This window comes from Bombina bombina, chromosome 4, assembly GCF_027579735.1.
Source record: "Bombina bombina isolate aBomBom1 chromosome 4, aBomBom1.pri, whole genome shotgun sequence".
Taxonomy (NCBI): domain Eukaryota; kingdom Metazoa; phylum Chordata; class Amphibia; order Anura; family Bombinatoridae; genus Bombina; species Bombina bombina.
This window is the reverse complement of record NC_069502.1, coordinates 905,146,581-905,154,265: the sequence shown is the minus strand read 5'-3', so window position 1 is coordinate 905,154,265 and position 7,685 is coordinate 905,146,581. Positions and strand designations below refer to the sequence as shown.

General features: G+C 31.1%; 1 pseudogene; it reads right to left on the bottom strand.

Moving 5' to 3' along the window:
- Positions 1-717: 717 nt before the first annotated feature.
- Positions 718-7,685, bottom strand: part of LOC128655696 (sulfotransferase 6B1-like) — a 42,154-nt pseudogene continuing 35,186 nt past the window's right edge.

Sequence of the window (7,685 nt, the reverse complement as noted above, 5' to 3'; positions counted from 1 at the left end):
ACTTGCACCACATGACATAGATCTATGTCAGATTGGCTAAATGGGTTAAAGAGAATTATACAGTTTGATATTTTAATATAAAATGTTTAATTACATGTAGTAAACAAAATATGCAAAATATCTTTATTACTTATTTTGATCCTTCTCCTGTAATTTAACTCTGAAAATTGCTGTTTTTCTCAATGTCAGAGTTTTAAGTAATTGATGCCACCATGTTGAAAATCTATCTTTTCTGCTAAGGACAATTAGAAACATATAAAACAGCCAATCAAAGATAATGCGCAAATAAGTCTGGTGCAAATTTTGTTCAAAATGAAATTTTTTTCCCTGCACATCTCTAGTGCCCATTACTTTACAAAACTAAAATACTTTAAAGAAACTAAACACATAAATGATATTAGTTTGTTTAAAAAAACACAGATTTTCTTGTTATATCCACTTCATTTGAAGGTCAAATGAATTTATTAGAACAAATACGACAAATAAGTTCAGAGTGAATACATCTATTTCAAGGTGCACAATATTAAAAAAATGTAAGCACAATTTTCTATGTATTTTTTAAATACATTCTGGAGTCTATAAAAACGGTTGCTTTCACAGTAAATGCAAAGGAAAATGAGTTTAAAGGGACATACTGTATTTACATGCAAATTCTTTATTGTATAAGAAATTAATCTCAGGCATCTATTGGTTTCACATTTTACTTTATTCTTTGATTTATTTGCAATATTCATAATAGTTCATCTTTTCTCCAAGTTTTGTTCCTGCTAAACACTCTTCAAATTTTGCATCAACCTTTTGACTTTGAGCTTGAGAAAAATAGTTTTTCCAGTCTCCAACATCACCTTTAAAAAAAATAAAATAATACAAAAAATCTTAATACCAATTGGTTGGTGCTCTTCATATACTCTTTGTATCTTTACTGGAGATTGAAAGTAAGATGTAAAGCAATATTAAAAATTTTGAAAAAATCAATAAGGATACACTTAAAGGGACACTGAACCCAAATTTTTTCTTTTGTGATTCAGATAGAGCATGCAATTTTAAGCAACTTTCTAATTTACTCCTATTATTAATTTTTCTTCCTTCTCCTGCTATCTTTATTTGAAAAAGAAGGCATCTAAGCTTTTTTATGGTTCAGGACTATGGACAGCTCTTTTTTATTGTTGGATAAATGTATCCACCAATCAGCAAGAACAACCCAGATTGTTCATCAAAAATAGGCCGGCATCTAAACTTACATTCTTGCATTTCAAATAAAGATACCAAGAGAATGAAGAAAATGTGATAATAGGAATAAATTAGAAAGTTGCTTAAAATTTCATGCTCTATCTGAATCATGAAAGAAAAAATTTGGGTTAAGTGTCCCTTTAAAGTTTTATTTAATACAGTAGAATTGCATAATTAATAACTGCATAATAAAAAGCCAAATCAATAGCATTTACTCTAAATTTCAAATAAGCAGAAGATTTTTTTTTCGGACAAATACACTTTTTCCCCATTTGCCGGCCCCTTGTATCATGTGACAGCCATCAGCCAATCACAGACTAGTATACATATACAATGTGAACTTGTGCATATGTTCAGTAGGAGCTTGTGCCTCAGAAAGTGAGTTTAAAGAAAGACTGAGCACAATTTGATAATGGAAGTAAATTGGAAAATCTCTTAAAATTGCATGCTCTTCCTGAAACATTAAAGTCTAATTTTGACTTTAGTGCTGTATTATACTTTAAATAAAATCAATACTTTTGCTAAGGGAATGTGCCCCTAGTACCTGAGACTTGATGATTCCAGGACTATTGTCCTCAGATCCATCATGATATTTAAAGCTTTAATCGACTGTAATTTTAACAGTGCTCAAATTATTTATTAATAACAGATTTTCTTAATTTAGATAGCACAGCATAGGTAACGATGGTTTTATTTTTCAATTGAAGAACTTAATTTCTGTACTATAAAATAAAAAAATATGGTTAAGACCAGATTAATAAGAGCATAGCCATGAACAGATGAAAAAGGTAATCAAATGTTTTTTTTTGTTTTTTTTTTAATAAATAGTACATTTAAAAAAAAAAGTGACATGGTCTAGCTATCGCTCAAGCGCTAAACCAAAGGTGCACTAAGCTGAACGTGTTTCAAGCCGAAGATGCATAAAAAAAAAGAAAAAAAAAAAGAAATAGAGTTTTTCACATAGTATAACATTATATTTTAATAAATAAATAAATATATATATATATATATATTTATACAGTATATATATATATATATATATATATATATATATATATATAGACAGACAGACAGACAGATATAGATAGATATGTATTGATTTGTATTAATAAAAGTGTGTTAACAATGTTTTAAAGGGATATGGTATATGACAAGGTGTTGGACTGAGAAGGGCTTAAACAGCCTGTGTGTGTTTATATATAAATATAAATATATATATATATATATATATATATATATATATAATGTATTTTTATAGTGCTGCAAAATTTGGTAGCTATATATAGAAATATATAGATATTTATATATTTATTAACTAACACCTAGATTATGAGTTTTGCACTAAACAGGGTGCAAAAATAACAGCAACAAATTTGCGTTATTGCACTCTCCATAGCGCTGCCATTACAAGTTACTGAAAAAGCCTCCTTGTGCTGTGCGGTATGGTGCGTTAAGCTCCATACCACACAAAAGTCAAGGGCTGAGTTTACGTGCTCGTGCCCGCTTTCCCCCATAGAAATCAATGAGGAAAAAGTGTTAGAAAAAAATTAACACCTGCGATCGCGGAATAGCAATCGCCGTAACGCAATCCCCATTGATGTCTATGGGGGAAAGAAAGATAATTTTAAACCTACCACCCTAATATAAACCCCTAGTCTAAACACCCCTAACCCGCCGCCCCCGACATTGCTGACAGTAAATAAAAATATTAACCCCTAATCCGTCACTCCCTGACCTCGCCGATGCCAAATAAAGTTAATAACCCCTAATCCGCCGCTCCCCAGCATCGCAGACACTAAATAAACCTATTAACACCTAAACCACCAGCCCCTCACATAGTAACTACTAAACTAAACCTTTAAACCCCTAAACCTAACACCTCCCCTAACTTTAAATTACAATATAACTATCTTTAAATAAATAAAAACTTACCTGTGAAATAAAAAAACTAAGTTTAAACTATAAATTAACCTTCTATAATTATTCTAATAAAATAAAAAAACTACAAATTAAAAATCCTAAATTAAAAAACCTAAATTACAAATGTAAAAAATAATAAACACTAAAATTAAAAAATTAAAAAACACTAAAATTAAAAAAATTAAAAACTCTAAGATTACAAAAAATAATAAACGAAATTATCAAAAATAAAAACAATTACACCTAATCTAATAGCCCTATAAAAATAAAAAAGAACCTACAATAAACTACCAATAGGCCTTAAAAGGGCCTTTTGTAGGTTCTTTGCCCTAAGTTAAACAGCTCTTTTACCTTGAAAAAAAAATACAAAGTCCACCCAACAGTAAAAACTCCCACCCAACAAACCCCCCAAATAAAAAACTTATGTCTAAAAAAAAGCTACCCATTTGTATGGGCATTGCCCTTAAAAGGGCATTCAGCTCTTTTACTGCCTTAAAAGGGCATTCAGCTCTAATCCCAAAGCCCTAATCTTAAAAAAAAACACCCCAAATTTTTTTTAAAAAATGAACACTAACCCCATAAAATCTACTCACGGTTCCTGAAGTCCGGACATCCATCTCCATCCAGGCGGCGAAAAGTCTTCAGGAGGCGAGAAGTCTTCATCCAGGCGGCAACACCTTCACCATCTCAGGGACGTCTTCATCCCAGTGGCGCGGAGCTATCCTGGATGGTGATGATATCCTGCGCGAACCATCCTCTTCATACAATCACTGCCGAACACTGAAGTTGAATGCAAGGTAACCGTTTCAAAATGGTGTACCTTGCATTCCTATTGGCTGATTTGATTCTTCAAATTTAAATCAGCCAATAAGATGAGAGCTTCTGAAATCCTATACAGTATAGAGTATATCTGAGTCCTTCCCAATCCAACACATTGTTATATACTATATCCCTTTAAAGTACAACACATATACTGTATATTGCTTTTAATATGTATAGTTATGGTAAAATAATTTATTTTAATATGTTTTACATGTTTTATTATACTTTTCATTTTATTCCTAACACTTTTACTTCAGGTCTCCAGTCACACTAACTTTTGCACGCTCTATTTAGGTGTTGTAGTATTAGAGATATTAACGCATACCATAAGTATAGAGTGCACTTTAAAAATGTTGACCTTGCTAACATTCTCTGAAAAAAACTATTTTACTATTCACTTGTAATACAAGATTGTGCACTATTCTACAGAAATATTGTAGCCTAGATTGCAAATGGAGCGCTATTGATAGTCTCAGGGTGCACTATCAATAACACTTCACATCTAATATAGGCCACAAATATTTCTGTAGGCCCCTGTAATTTCCAATAGAAAGTGTTTGTCCTTAATCCTCAATCAATTACACATATTTAAATGCGAAGATCCATTTTATCAAAATATCATTTTTAAGCATTTGTACCTTTCCTAAGATCAGTTGTCCCAGGGGACCATGGGTTTGTGGGGATTTTTCTTTCATTGAATTGAATGTGCCTCTGTCAGAAATATGACTTAGCTGTTCCTCATTCAGAGACATTTCAAAAATTCTGATATTTTCTTCACTGCAGTTTTCAAGTCCTACACAAAGCAGGAAGATATGATTACATTAAAATTGAACATAAACTTATACTATTTTTTAAATTACCTATATAGTAGCAAAACATTTTTATTCTACAATTGATTCCTTTTTAAATGCAAAACAATGCAGAATTTAATGAACGCACTCCCTTATCTTTACATTCCCTCTGCCTCTCCCACTTTAATTGTTTCTATGACTAGGAGCCTGATTCTCTTAAAGGACCACTAATTAGAGTACAATTGCAGGATCATCATGTGCATAAAATAAAGGACAATGCAATAGCACTTACTCTGAATTTTAAATGAGCAGTAGATTTTTTTCTGACAAATTACATAAATTATTTTAGTCTTGAAACTCCCTGTGTTATGTGACAAACATCAGCCAAATCACAGATATACATTGAACCTTTGGCTAGTTCAATCTGAAAGTGTGCATCTAAACAAACTGTGCACAATTTGATTATGTAAGTAAATTGGATAAGTGGTTTAAAATGTCTGCTTTATCTAAATCAGAAAAGTTTTTTTTTTTACTTTAGTGTCCTTTAAAGCCCATTAATTTTGCCATTCATTAGTCACTGAGCTGCATAAAATAACTTAAAGGGATGTTACAATTTATAGGACATCAAGAGTGGTTCAGAGATACACAACTTGAAAAGACTGATGGAAACAACATTCTTGATCTCATTTTCTACGGTCAATTAGAGACAGATATAAATGAGTTTGTGCGCTGAGCTGACCAATTGCTGTGTACGATGTAGCAGAGTCTGGTAAATGTAAAAATACATAAATATGATAAAATTACCTCAGAGGGAGAGGAACAAGCAGGGAAAATAGAAAATAAACATATGTTGCTTTATTTTTTCGATTAAAAGGATATGGGACTCCAATTTTTTTCTTTTTTTGATTCAGATAAAACATAAAATTTTAAACTTTCTAATTTAGTTCATTTACCAATTTTTCTTCAATATCTTGGTATGTTTTGTTGAAAATCAGGGACGTATGCGTAGGAGCCGGCCCATTTCTGGAGAACTATATGGCAGAAGTTTTGCAAAATTGTTATCGATTTGCAAGAGCACTCGATAGCAGCTGTACAGATTGAAGTGAGCTTTTAATTCATTTTGCCCTCTGTCTCAACCATTAGTGACTTTATTAGCACTATGTAAAGTGTTATAATCCAGAATCAATGTAATACATAAAATAACCTACCTTTCTATATTCAGCATGTTGTTACATCCCAGCTTTTTTAAACAGCTGAATTATTAAACTAGTATGGATAATATAAACATGAACCCCCACCATTCTTTAACAGATCTAGATGCATAAGGCCTATTTTGTAAATACCTTAATAGGGACCTAGGACAAATGTTGAGTGTTTCAAAGAATTTTCAAAGAACCATTAAATACAGTAGAATTGTTTAATTAACAAAAGTATAATAATTTCAAATAAGCAATAGATTTGTTTTCTGACACATTTCATTTTTTCCCCTAACTTGCCAGTCCCCTGTATCATGTGACAGTTATCAGCCAATCAAAGACTAGTATATGTATATCCTGTGAACTTGTGAACATGCTCACTAGGAGTTGATGCCCCAGAAAGTGTGTAAATAAAAATACTGTGTAAAATATCATAATGCAAGTAAACTGGAAAGTCTTATAAAACTGCATGTTCTTTCTGAATCAATAAATAAAACATTTTTTTAGTATCATCTTAAAGTGATGGCAAATCCTAGTGTTTCAAAAATGCTAGGATATACCATCTCTAGAAATAAATAGGACTTTCAGTCATCATTTTATAAAAAAAAAGTGTGCTAAACTGATCCTTCTCGCTAAACTCAGCAGCTATGGCCACCCATGGCAAAGTGCTCTTTTTTAAATGAGCTGAGGTCTCCACTAGAGATGGGTGAATGTGTTTAAATTAGAATTTGAATGGTAGAACTAATTTTATTGTTGAAATTTGATTTGGAAAATCTAATGTTGATTAGAATGAATATTCTTTAAAATATGAATATTGAATGTTATTTCCAATTTTTGAATGTTTACTTTCCATTTCGAATTTTTGGTTTTGATTCGAATACAACTTTTGATTTTGAATGTTGGTTTGAATTTGAATATTACATTTATAAAAAATAGCTGTAGATTATAAAAACTATTCAAAATTGAATATTAAAAATTCAAATTGCATAAAACAAAATTTGCGATTGAATGTTAGTAATATTATCAAATTTTACTATTATCGAATGTTAGAATAATATATGGGCATACGAAATTCGATTCAAAGGAACGAATATATAGAAATTAATTTTAAATTTCAAATGTTTTGAAACCTTCAACCCTCCCTAGTTTACACCTCTAAACCAATAGCCATGCTAGTCATATAGCACTGCTCTGAATGGAACTCAAATAATAGTACATTTATATTACACGAGTGCTATGGAATTTTGTAATTTTAAATGATAATTATAATAATAATAAGATAACTCAATAATGATATTACACATTTTAAAGGGATAGTAAAGTCAAAATGAAACTTCTACGATTCAGATAAAGCATGCTAGTTTATTTCTATATCTAATATACCTTGTTCTCTTTATTTGAAAATCATACTAGGTAGATTTAGGAGCAGCAATGCAACAATGGGAGCTCACTGGTGATAGGAGGCTGCGAAAATACGTTGCTTGCTATTGGCTAACCAAATGCATTCAGCTAGCTACCAGTAGTGCACTGCTGCTTCTTCAACAAAGGATATCACGAGAATGAAGCAACTTTGATAATAGAAGTAAACTGCAAAGTTGGTTAAAATTGTATGTTCTATCTGAACCATGAAAGAAAAAAATGGGTTTCTTGTCCCTTTAACGTATTTTACTGCATTGTTGTATGACAACATGAAAATCTGTTTTGGCTTCTTTTAATTAGAACACCC